We start from the raw sequence: 13159 nt of genomic DNA, 5'->3' as shown, positions 1-13159 counted from the left end.
CTTCCACCCGATTCTAAACCTCTTGGATAAAAATGGATATTCAAGAGAAAAATAAAAACAGATGATTTAATAGACAAGTATAAAGCAAGACTTGTGGTAAAATGTTATAGACAAAAGGAAGGTCTGGACTATTTTGACACATATTTCCCTGTAACAAGAATAAGATCCATTCGTATGCTTATTGCTATTGCAGCATTGTATAATTTAGAAATACATCAAATGAATATTAAGACAACTTTCTTAAACGGTGATCTAAATGAAGAGATCTATATGGAGCAACCCGAAGGGATTGTAGTGACAGGGAAAGAAAAGAAAGTTTGTTGGCTTGTAAAATCTCTTTATGGATTAAAACAAGCACCTAAGCAATGGCATGAAAAATTTGATCATGCTATGCTTACTAATGGGCTTAAGATAAACGAATGTGACAAGTGCGTCTATGTTAAAAAAACAGACAAAGGTTATATCATCGTTTGTCTTTATGTAGATGACATGCTTATCATTGGAAGCAGTCAAAAAATGATCAAATTAGTTAAGCAAATGCTAAACAAAAGATTTGATATGAAAGATATGGGGGGTCGCAGATGTAATATTAGGAATGAAAATTACTAAAACATCTGACGGATGTGCATTATCTCAATCACATTATATTGAGAAAATTCTTGGTAAATTTATCAAGGATTATATGAATGTAACTAGAATACTTGTAGACATCAGTCTTTATTTATCAAAAAATAAAGGTGATGCGGTGTCTCAGTTAAAATGCTCTCAAACCATTGGAAGCCTAATGTACCTAATGAATTGTACTCTTCCCGATATAGCTTATGCTGTCAGTAAATTGAGTAGGTACACTGGTAACCCTGGAGAAGACTATTGGAAAGCAATAATTCGAGATTCTTAGATATCTAAGATTTACCCGTGATCATGGTTTGAACTTTACTCGATATCCAGCAGTACTCGAAGGTTATTGTGATGTCAATTAGATATCGGATACTAAAGATTCAAAATCTACTAGTGGATATGTCTTCACTCTGGGAGGTGCTGTTGTTTCTCAGAAATCTATGAAACAACATGCATCGCACGATCCACAATAGAATCTAAGTTCATTACTTTATACAAAGTAGGAGAAGAAGCAGAATGGCTTCGTCATTTCTTAGAAGGCATTCCAATGTGGCCAAAACCTATGCCAGCTAGGGGTGGGCGCGGGTCGGTTGCGGCCACGAAACCTTCAATCCGTCATCCGTCCGCCAGATTGGCGGATTGGAAAAAATCAATCCACATTCGTCCGCCAATCCGGCGGATGTGGATTGAGCGGTTTGGCGGTTTGGCGGATGGATGCGAATCGGTTTGGCGGTTTGGAATTTTATAAATTTTTAACATAGTTCAACTTGTGCACTTTCTCAAAAAAAAAAAAAAGGAAAAATATTACAGTCAATGACTTAAAAAAGTATTACAATTACTGCATGCCTCATCCAACGAAAGAAAGTTTGAAACTTTAGAATATCACAATCACTGCATTCCTCATTCACATATTACAAGCACAGCATGCCTCATTCACATAAAATATTACAATCAGTGGTTCTTAAAATATAAAAGCAATTCAAACCACCAAAACCATTAATAGAGCAATAGTAGAGATTATATGTCTCTGTATTGTTACATTTATATATGTTTTTGAAAATAAAAACCAACAAACATATATCATATTTTCTATTTATTACTTTTAGAGTTAGATTTAAAAACCAAAAAATATAGATAAATAATACGTTTATTTTTTTCAATTCAAAAAATATATTCAAGTTGAAAACTTTATTTCAACAGAATATTTGAACTCTTTTTCAATTGAAAACACAAACAAAATATTTAAACAAATTGAAAACACAAAGTTTTATAAATTACTAAGAGTGCTCGCGGTTTGGCGGTTCGGTTGCGGCCAAAGGAACTTTAAATCCGCCATCCGTCCGCCAAATTGGCGGATTGAAGAAAATCAATCCGCAACCGTCCGCTTGTCATCACGCATCCGTCCAAAATGCGGCGGATCGGTTCGGTTCGGTCGGTTTTGGCGGATCGGTATATCCGCTGCTCACCCCTAATGCCAGCTATTTGTATTCATTGTGATAGTAAATCTGCAATAGGTAGGGCACATAATCATATATATAATGGTAAATCACGACATATTCGTCGTCGACATAATACCGTTAGACAATTGCTCTCAAATGTAATAATCCCAATAGATTATATAAAATCTAAAGAGAATATTACGGATCCGTTAACAAAAAATTTGACAAAAGAACAAATGTATAGTTCATCAAAGGGGATGAGATTAAAGCCTATTACTTAAGAGTCATCATAGTGGTAACCCTACTTATATGACTGAAGATCCCAAGAATTAAGTTCAAAGGGACAACTAAGTTATGTGTGGCTCGCTAGAAATCACTAAGGGATTAAAATTCCCTACCCATTCCTATGGTAAGAGTGATGTCTGCAACATATGTTGTATGTAGGGGGTTTAAGGATAAACTTTACTTTTAATGATTACTTATATCTTGATTTTGGCATAAAAATCAAGACGAGTATAAAGGAGATACTGACAATAAGAATCATCTATATGAGTGTCGAACTAGGGCCGGTTCTATGAGAATGAAGAGGCTAAATTCTCTAGAAGCACTCAAGAACAATTCAAGGCATCGCGTCCATTGGTTAGCTACTAAGTCCGATAGATTATCACTAGGGAAGTTTCAAGACTAAAAACTATCTATCCTAACGCAAGATATTTTCGATTTATACTTTTTTGACAAATTCTACATATTGTTGCATTTTCGTTGTCATCAAATTTCATTCATGTGGGAGGTTGTTAGAAATGGTTTTGGAAAATTAAATTTTTTCTAAACTTTGGTCTATTTTTAGGTGGGACTCATGCGCCAAAGTTGGCGGGTCTAAGTGGTAACACGTTCAATGTCGCGTTATGATTCACATGATATATTTGGTTGTTCAAAACTATTATCGGGTGAATGGGAAATTGAAGCCAAAGTGAGCTTCATGGAAATAGAGTTTTGGTGGAGAATCCTTAAAAGTTTGAATAGAGGCTTGTCCTACATTGGTTTGGTGGGAAGAATTTTTTGGGTTTATAAAGCATGGGTTTGTATCTTGGGGTAGGCCCCAAGGGGCACCCAAGTTTTGTAGAGAGAGAGATTATGAGAAAAGTGAGCTAGACCCATTGGACCCAAAAATAAACATATGCACGTGTTGCAGCCGCTGCCGTCCGTCCGTCCGGTCGGTCGGACAGGTTAAGCTAGGCCTAGGCTTGGACGCTGGTGCGTAGTGTGAGGTTGGGCTCGTCCAACCCAATACCTATCTTTTTGGGCAAGAAATAGTTGAATTTAATTTTATTTTTTAGTAAAATAAAATTTCTGTCCAGAATTCAAATTAATTCCGAAAAAAATTTGTCCGGTTTTTCCTACACCCAAATAGGTCCATATCTGTTTAAAGAAATCGAATAAATTCAGTTATTTGTTCAAATTCAAACCCAAACAGTGCCATATCTGTTCATTCAAAACGAACAGATCTGCTACCTGTTCAAACAGGTTTATTACCTATTTAAATCAAACTGAAAAGTCACTTTTACACCTGTAAATAGACAAGTCTCTCATTTGATTTTTTCACTCCGATTTTTCGTTCTTCTCTGCTGCCATTCATCTCTGTATTTTGCTACATTAATTACATTAATTTTCTGTGAGAAAGAGTATATACACAAAGTGTGTTTGTTGTGTAAACAATTTGTAGTACTGCTACTGTTTGCTGTTGATCATTTTATCCTGAGAAATAGGCGTCTACAATCTGAAAGGACTGTGGAGAGGACGAATCTGTTTTAAGGACACAGTGTTAAACACTAGACTTGATCATAAAATTTGTTTAAGAAATTAATTTGGTAAGTAATTAATTTATTTTCTACTTTATTATTTTTCTATTTCAGATTTTCATTTTGTTTTTGTAACAAAATAAAAATTTGTTTTATTTATTTTATTTTATTTTCTGGTTTGATTTTTGCAATCAAACAAACTCTCTCATTTCCTTTATTTCTTTTGTATTCCATTTGTTGTTAAGTACACAAATAGAATTTATTTTTCAAATACAGTGAAAATTATCCAACAACTAATATAAATAATGTGAAAATACAAAGAAAACTAAGGGAAAAATATGCATTTAGATGATATATATAATTGATGAATTATTGATAAAAATAAAACTAAATATTATATGAATTAAAATCTATAAAAAATTCAATATAATTATGTTAAAATTCTGAAACTTACTATATATATATATTCTTTTAAATTTCAAGAAAATAAGTGTAATTTATTAAAAAAAAATTTTTTTTTGCAAGCCTCAACCATTTTTGAAAGAAAAATGGAGTCAATGCCGTGAGGAGAGTAAGTTGCTTTTTCCTACTCGAGCAAGTACAAGGGTTACTTCTCCACCTAAGATTAGAAAGAAAAAAAGGCAACCATGCGAATCGGACATGGAATGTACCCATCCAGTCGTAATTAGAGATCGACACGTGTCTTTAAAAAAACAGAAAACTAAAAATGGATATACATTGCATTGGCAATGATGGCATAGATAGAACAAAGAAAGCGTGTGGTCAGTTAACTTTTCAAGGTTCTTATCCAACCCCCAACCTCACCACTAAACTATTGGACCAGGTGCTAGAGGCTGATTAGCTCTTTAGTTTTTTGTTTTTTTCTTTTTTCCAAAATAAAAACCATAAAAGTTAAAAGAAAAAAAAAAGTTTATTTTTATGTAAAAGTAGTTTGTAAAAATTTTAAATATTATTTCCTAAAAATTAGTGGTTTCATAAAAACAATTCTCAACAATTATTTTTTGTATTTTAAAAAGAAGGAAAAGACAAAAAGAAAAATTTGTGTTTAAAAGGAAAAATTTTAAAATAATTATATTTTTATGGAGATGCAAATCAAAGTAAATTAGAATTGTGTCTTATACCATAATTTTCACCTAAAAATTACTTAAACTTTTATAAAAATATAATTATTTTGAAATAATTTTCTTTAAAAATACTTTTATGCAAGAGAAAACACCGTTAGGTTAATGTTTTTTAAATCTTTTAAGATTGTATTTAAATTATAAATTTAAGTAGAGATTTAAAAAAAAATAAAAATAAAAATATAGATAAAAGATAAGTAAAATATAATTAGTTTCATTCCTATTTCACTTAATTTTTTTAATTCGTATTAAAATTTATAATTCAAACATAATGCAAATGGGAATTTTTTTTAAAGGTCCCTCATATTAAGTTTTATAACATAAATGACATGAAATATTTTTATAGTAGTTGGGGTCCCTCAAATTTCGATCCAGAAAAATTTTCGAAGTAGAAAAATTTCGAAATACAAAGAAATTTGTCTGAAATTTTTCTGATTTGCTTACAAATTTATCTTTTTTTGACCAATTTTGTCTAATTTGCTCACAAATTTCTTTATATTTTGAACAAACCAAAGAAAATTACAGAAAAAATTGAGCTACTCACAAATCAATTTTCTATAATTTTTACAAGAAAACACCATGTTAAGTTCATCAAAGAGCTTAAAATACAAAATCTAATTGCAAATTAAAAAATAGCAAACACTATACATCCTAAAAGATTAAAAATATAATTCGAAATTAGAAATTTAGTAAAAATCAAACAAGTAACATAAATTAGTGGGAGCTTAATATGGGCTGGAAAAATTCAAATGTCAGAGAAAATTCGAGAGAAAATCAAAGAGACGACTAGTCAAAAAAAATCAAACAAGATATAGAGAGAAAGAGAGTCCAATGTGTTAGATTACACAAGGAGACAACTAATTAGTGAAAATAAACAAGTAACCTACATTAGTGAGAGTTTAATGTTTTCAGGAAAAATTCAAATGTCAGAGAAAATTCAGCTCAAGGAACAACGAACCAGTGAAAATCAAACAAACAACACAAATTAGTGGAAGTTTAATGTGGTCATGGAAAATTAAAATGCTAGAGAAAATGTAAAAGCTGACTTTGCTCCCAGTATCTCACAAGTTTACAGCGAGATCGCTCAAGCGAAGGAATTGTTGCTCGAGCGTAAAATGTGAGCTCCTAATATTTTCACTGTAGCTCTACAAAACTTCTTTTCGACCTTGCATTTACTGCTTGAGCGGTCCCTTTGCATTTTGGTTCTCTGCTCGAGCAGTTATGTCGGAACAGTAGATTTAAAACATAATCTAAACACACTTTTAACTCACTTTTCGTCTTCTCTCTCTCTCTCTCTCTCTCTCTCTCTCTCTTCACTTTTTTTGAAAACTCTAGTACTAAAACACTAGATTTCATTTATATTTAGCAAGAATCCATCTTAGTTCCTTCATTAAAGTCGTTCTTCTCTCCAAGAGTTACGCTTTGAACCGATTAAAAACATGGTACCTCGAAAGCTCATCGGGTGGGCCTTCATCTTTTGTTACACAACTTTGAGGTAAGAATATCTTTACCCTTGTATATCCACACTTTAGTTTAAATAAGTATGAATCTTAAGATTTATGATATTGTTGAGATGAATGAAGTATATACATATATATATATATATATCCATGGGTTGTATGAAAGGAAGTGTTTCTTGAGATTGATGATGGATTATGACATTAACTATGAAATAACGTGTGAATATACTTGAACCAAGGGAAATGAACAATTGGAAAGAAAAGCCCCAAATTCTTATGTGAACCCTAGGGGTTTGTTCATGATGATATGGATGTTAATAAGTAAAAATTTGGAAAATCCTTGAAATTGTTGACATTGGATGAGAAATGTAAATGTTATCGATTGAGGTGCCCACTTGTCCGGCCGTATGAGGACAACAAATGTGGAGTTGTCTTTGAGGTACCCACTGCCTGGTCTGCATGAGAGTGGCGAATGTGGAGATGTGTGAGGCGTCCACTGGCCGATTCGTGTGAGGATTACGAAAGTGAGAAGGTGTAAGGCGTCCACATGCCATCCATGTGAGGACGGAAAAAGTGTGGAAGTTGATGATGATCATTGTTCGTGAAACAAAGTAAGAAATACAAATGAATCCTTGGCTTTTCTAATTGATTTATGCACATTTACATCAAATGTTTATATACTTGGTTAAAGTTATTCTTTACTAGGCAAAAGTGCTCATTTCTATATTAACTTTTCAGGAAGTGAAGAAGCCCAAAATTGCCAATGAAGGAGGAGAAGAAAAAGACCTTTTATTTACTCATCTTTTGTGAATTGAAAATTGTAGTGAAATTATGGAACCCTTTTGTTTATTTTGGCTTGAGACATGTAGAGTTTATTTTGTATAGGTTCCAATGCAATTAATACTAGTAGGGGGTCAATATAATTATTTTGTAACCTTTTTTTAGTTCATTGAACATGGATAAATATTGTGTAATTGTTTTGTAAACCAAATTTGTCGTTCAATGAGAAAGAGAATTATATTGGTGGAATTATGTTGTGCTTATGTAAAGACTGTATGTTAATGGTTTCTTGTAAATGATTTTGGCAGGGTGTTGCAAAAAATTGGATAGAAAATCAAAGAGACAGCTAGTTATAGAAAATCAAGTAAGGCACATAGAGTAAAGTGAATCCACTGTGTTTAAAGAAAATTGTGATGCCAAAGAAAATTCATCTCAAGATGAAAATTACACAGAATGAGACAACTAACCAATGAAAATCAAACAAACAACATAATTTGATGGGTCAGAAAAAATTCAGATGCTAGAGAAAATCAATCAAAATTTTGGCCCAAACATAGAGAAATTTCAACCTAACTTAGAGAAATTTTTTCCGACTCAGAGAAATTTCGCCCAACTCAAAGAAATTCAAAGAAATTTTGTGTTTTGGAAATTTTTCTTGTTTGAAGAAATTTCTTAGTGTATTATACAGAGAAAAGAATGAAGAAAAAAAGAAATGAAACAGTTTATTATCAACCCTTTAATTCTTTCCTTTATAAAGAAAGTAATCAATAAGTGATGCAAATATGTGTCTTACGAATATATATATATATCGTCTGTACAGAAAACATGGATATGGTTACCAATATATTTGTTATTAAACTTTATATTCATTTTTAAGTACAGTAGAGTCAAGAAATAATATACACCCAGATAGCTATAGAAGCCTGAGGATGTCAAATTGTAGAGGAAGAGACAGATAACAGAGATATCATCCACTACTATACCTAGTTTCTTACGTTTCTTGGCACAAATTGCATGTTAGACTAATCTTTTAGCCGATTCTTTCCGAAACATCACCATAAGCATCAATCCTTCTTATATATATATATATATATAGAGAGCCCTAATCAAAGATTTGTAGTGTGAACCAAAATTCATATATATATATATGGAGAGAGAGAGAGAGAGAGAAGAGACGGTAGAGAGAGAGGAATAGAAACTTGGTATACGTATAAATATATATAAAGAGAGAAAGGGAGAGAGAGAGAGAGAGGGGGGTGTGATATATAGGTGTGGGCGAGGGATTTTAGGCTACAAAAAAAGAGTAATGCTAAAAGATTCTAAAAATTCTACCAAAAGTTCTACCAAATGTTTCACATAAGTGTGAGACCTATACAATGTGGATCCCATGTGGATCTCACACCCATATAAGACATTTGATAGAACTTTTAGTCGAATTTTTAGAATGTCTAATATTTTTTCAAAAAAAAAATTATAAATCTCTCTTATTATAAAATTGAAAAGGAATATTAGATTAATTTCCTCAATCTAAAATTTCAACCTGAAAAATAATTAAAAAAAGGGGAGCAGCTTGCCTCCAGTTCTTAATCGTATTAGACGATATTGTTTGGCCTGTGAAAGTCCACCACGGGTCCCGTTTTGATAATTCGAACCGTTTAATATGTAGAACTCATCGAGTACTATATATTTGTAAAAAATCACGTTGATCGGATATCGATAACTATATGATCAAATCAGTTTTGTATAAAAAAATGGACGGTGAATAAATTAACGATTGACAAAAAACTGATAAGTTGAAATAGTTATCGATATTCAATCAACATGATTTTTTATAAACATATAGTATTCGATAAATTTTACATATTAAATAATTCAGATTATTAAAATAAAATTCATGATGAATTTACAAACCAAACAACAACATCCAATTCAATTAAAGACCGAAAACAAACTGCTCCCTTCAAATAAAAATCCCCCCTAACTAACAAGTGTCTAGTTTTTCGTCTGTTGGATTAAGATCAAAATATGCCACACGCAGCGTGATTGAATTTTACACATCTCCCCAACAGAATTTTTGGATAAGAGCCTACTGATTGAGAAAATTAGACAATTGGATAACAGACCGCAAGCAAAAAAATACTGTGTTCCTACGTAAATTTTAGGTTAAATTATACCTTATCCAATTTATGTTTAGTTATTTTTTATTTTAATTTTTAAAATTTATTATTTTTATTTTAATCTTTTATATTTCAGAATTTTTTTCAATTTATTCTTAAAATTAATTTTTGTTAAAAATTAAATAAAAATGACACATTAATAATCGCGTAGGATAAAAATATTTATTATATATAATTCACATCTCTAACATAAGTTTAAACTCTAATATAATAATATATTTTTTTATGTTATGGGACACTTATTATAATATTTTCTATCTAATTTTGAACAAAGATTAATTTTATGAGTAAATTGGAAAAAAACTTGAAAAATAAAGGATTAAAGTGAAAAAAAAATAAATTTAAGGGTCAAAGTGAGAAAGTAGTCTAACATTTATTTTAAATTTTATTGATGAAAATAATATAATTTATTATTATTATTATTTAATGTGAAACACCAACAAATCTTAAAATGTGATTTTGTGAGCTGTTTAGTCCTCATTTTTTCCTATGAACCCAAATGTTCTATTAAAGTTCAAATTATATAAAGGAGTAGTCATTTACATGTTTAGGTTTAATTTTTTAAGGATAAAAGTGGTTTCTCCAAGTGTAAAATTACACATTTGGATAATCTGCACTATAGAAGTTTTGGATTTTCCCTTCTCATGGAACAAATCTCACATTACGAACAAAAACGTAATATTCTAATGTAATATTCTAATAACGTAAAACTCCAATATAACACACTAAAAACTATTTGGTGTACTTATTCCAAACGTAATAACATAACACTAAAAAAAAAAAAAAATTCTTAGTTTACTTTTTCCAAACGTAATAACGTAACACTCCAAAAAAACTTCCAAAACTTAACAGCGTAATACTTCAAAAAAATATTTCAGTGTACTTTTTCCAAACATAACAACAAAACACCGTAAAAAAACTCCTTAGTGTACTTTTTCCTCCTTAGCATTTTTTCAAATGTAACACTCCAATGTAACACACAAAAAAAAAGGTCCTTAGTGTACTTTTTCTAAACATAACACTACAATAAATGCAATCTTAAACGTAACACTTCAATATAACACATAAAAAAATGCTAAAACTATTTAATATACTTTTTCCAAATGTAAAAATCACAGCTTGAAAATTATATATTTACCCAAAATTTACTAACGAATTTTTTGTACTTTTTTTTGGAATGATTTGAAGAATCTCACATCTTTTTTTGGTGTGTTACATTAGAATATTACATTTGGACACTAATGAATTTTTTTGTATGTTACATTGAAGTGTTACACTAAAGAGTTTTTTTAGAATGTTGTATTGGAGTGTTACGTTTGAGAAAAGTATACTAAGGATTTTTTTGAAGTGTTACAATGGAGTATTACATTTGAGTATTACATTAGAATGTTACAGTTTAAAATTATAAATTTGCCCAAAACTTACTAAGAAATTTTTGTATTGTTTTTGAAATGTTTGAAGAATCCCACACCCTTTTGGAATGTTTGAAATATCTCATATTTCAAATCATTTTTATACCCATTTTGAAATATTTTCCAAGTAAAACCGATTCCCGTACAAAAATTAATCTTAAATTTAATTCTCATAAATTATGTTTCTTACTTTTCTAGCACAAAAGAAAAAAGACAAGGAAACCTAATAGAAATAAGGATATAACACTAAATTCAATTTTCAAATAATATATTAAATTTATATTTTCAAAATCAATGGGATTAATTGATCTATAAAAAAATTTTTGAGACTAAATGAATCATCTTTTCTTAAGACAGAATCTATAGGTAAATTTTTCTATTATTTTTGGGGATCACCTTTAGATAATTGTGTAAATGTCTTGATATGAGTGTTGTGAAACAAAATTCTAAGAATAATGCAATTAAATGAATTAAGTTATTTGGACTCGACTCAAGTTTAAATTGCTAAAAATTCATATAAGAACATCTCATTATATAAATAAGTTGAATTTGAATACAATTTTAAATTATTAAAATTCTAAATTAAATTTAAATAATTTATTACTTAACTCAGTAACTTTATATGTATCATAAAAAAATCAAACTAATAGAGTTTGATCAATGTTCGATGTGTTAAAACTTTATTTGATATCAACTTTTTAGATAAATAAATTAAACTTAAACACATTTTAAGTTCTTAATATTTGAATATTCAACTCGTTTACCATTAAATAGTTGCAAATAACTTGTGGTTTAATTGGGATTCAACTCTATCCTCATTTTGGTTAGCATGGCGCAAAGTTGGTGGCTTGTCTTTATTGACCCACTAGCTCACCCGAACTTCTTTGTACTTTTCCTACATCGAAACCAAACCAACCTCAAAAAAAATAAAAAATAAAAAATAAAATAAACAAATAAATAAATCATTGTTTGGTTGACTCCTTTTTTTTTTTTAAATTTAAACTTTTTGGTTTTTGGTGTTTTTTTTTTCAATGACTTTTGTTTTATATTTTAAACAATTTTTTTTTTAAATTCTTAAATACACTTAATATAAATACCTAAAAGGTATAATATTTATAAAAAAAAATCTTTAAAAAATTCATTGAATACCATAAATATAAAAAATACAAAAATTAAGAAAATTTTTTGTATTCTTATGTATTTATTGATATTTTAATATAATTTTTCACATTTTTTTTTTTTAAGTACATCTAGGCTAGATCCATCTAAAAAATAAATAAAAAAATCACTAAAATCAAAAAAATACAAAAAAAATAAAAAAGTAATTTTTTAGAAAATCATTCAAAACCAAACAAGGTATTATAAGAATAAAAAACCAAGCCCAACAAATAATTAAAAATAAAATAAATTTGATGTTCTTGATAAGAAAAGTATACTGTAGGCACATTTGTGAGGAAAATCTTTGGTAGTTCGAATTGAGTTGTCCCGAATGGCTCGAATCATTGTTCATCAGTCAGCCGGTTGGACGATTGGGTGAAACACTTGTTTATTACAATTGTCATATTATCGACCGCGGTTGTCAGTCTTTTCACCAGACGACCGACAAGATGAAATTCAAGCCATTCGGGCCAAGTTCAAATTTGAGCTACGCATTAGAGCCGGTTATTTAATAATTTAAAAATACAGTTTCACACTGTTTAGAGTATCTCCATCAAACTAACTACTTATACATTTTAGTTAAAATAGTGAATAAATCACTAAATTTCACCTCTATCAAATTAGTTATCAAGTTAGCCATTTTAATTTTTGTGGTTTTGACTCAACAAATGTAACTTGTGATTTCACTTAGTCAAAATTTTAAAAAGTATTAGTTTGCATATTTTGAAATTAATTGTGCAGAGTTTTTAAAACATAATTCTAAATTAAATTCAATAAAAATAATATAGAAAAATAATAGAGAGTTTGTTGAACAATGTAATTAAAAAGATATATAGCTAAAATTAAAAAAGAAAAAAAAATTTAAGTCAAAATACAACAAAATTCTACCTAATTTGATAGAGATACTCTTATATCGAAACATTTGTTATCTCTTGAGTTCTATTATTTTAATTAATAAGATTTAAATTAAAACATTTATAGCAATGTTTTAAGAATCGGACTGGATCGGCCAGTTCAACTGGTAGAACTTGTGACCGGGCCTAGTTTTCGGTCCAGATGATCCACAAAAATCGGACTAGGCCAAAAATAGGCCTTGCTTGCATAAATCGAAAAAACCGATGGTTCAATTGGTAAAATTGGCGAACCGGTCCCAATCCTCGGCCAACCCTTTTTT

Source organism: Camellia sinensis, chromosome 11 (genome assembly GCF_055761805.1).
Source record: "Camellia sinensis isolate YWXY chromosome 11, ASM5576180v1, whole genome shotgun sequence".
Lineage (NCBI taxonomy): Eukaryota > Viridiplantae > Streptophyta > Magnoliopsida > Ericales > Theaceae > Camellia > Camellia sinensis.
The sequence above is the reverse complement of the archived record's forward strand: the minus strand, read 5'-3'. Positions refer to the sequence as shown.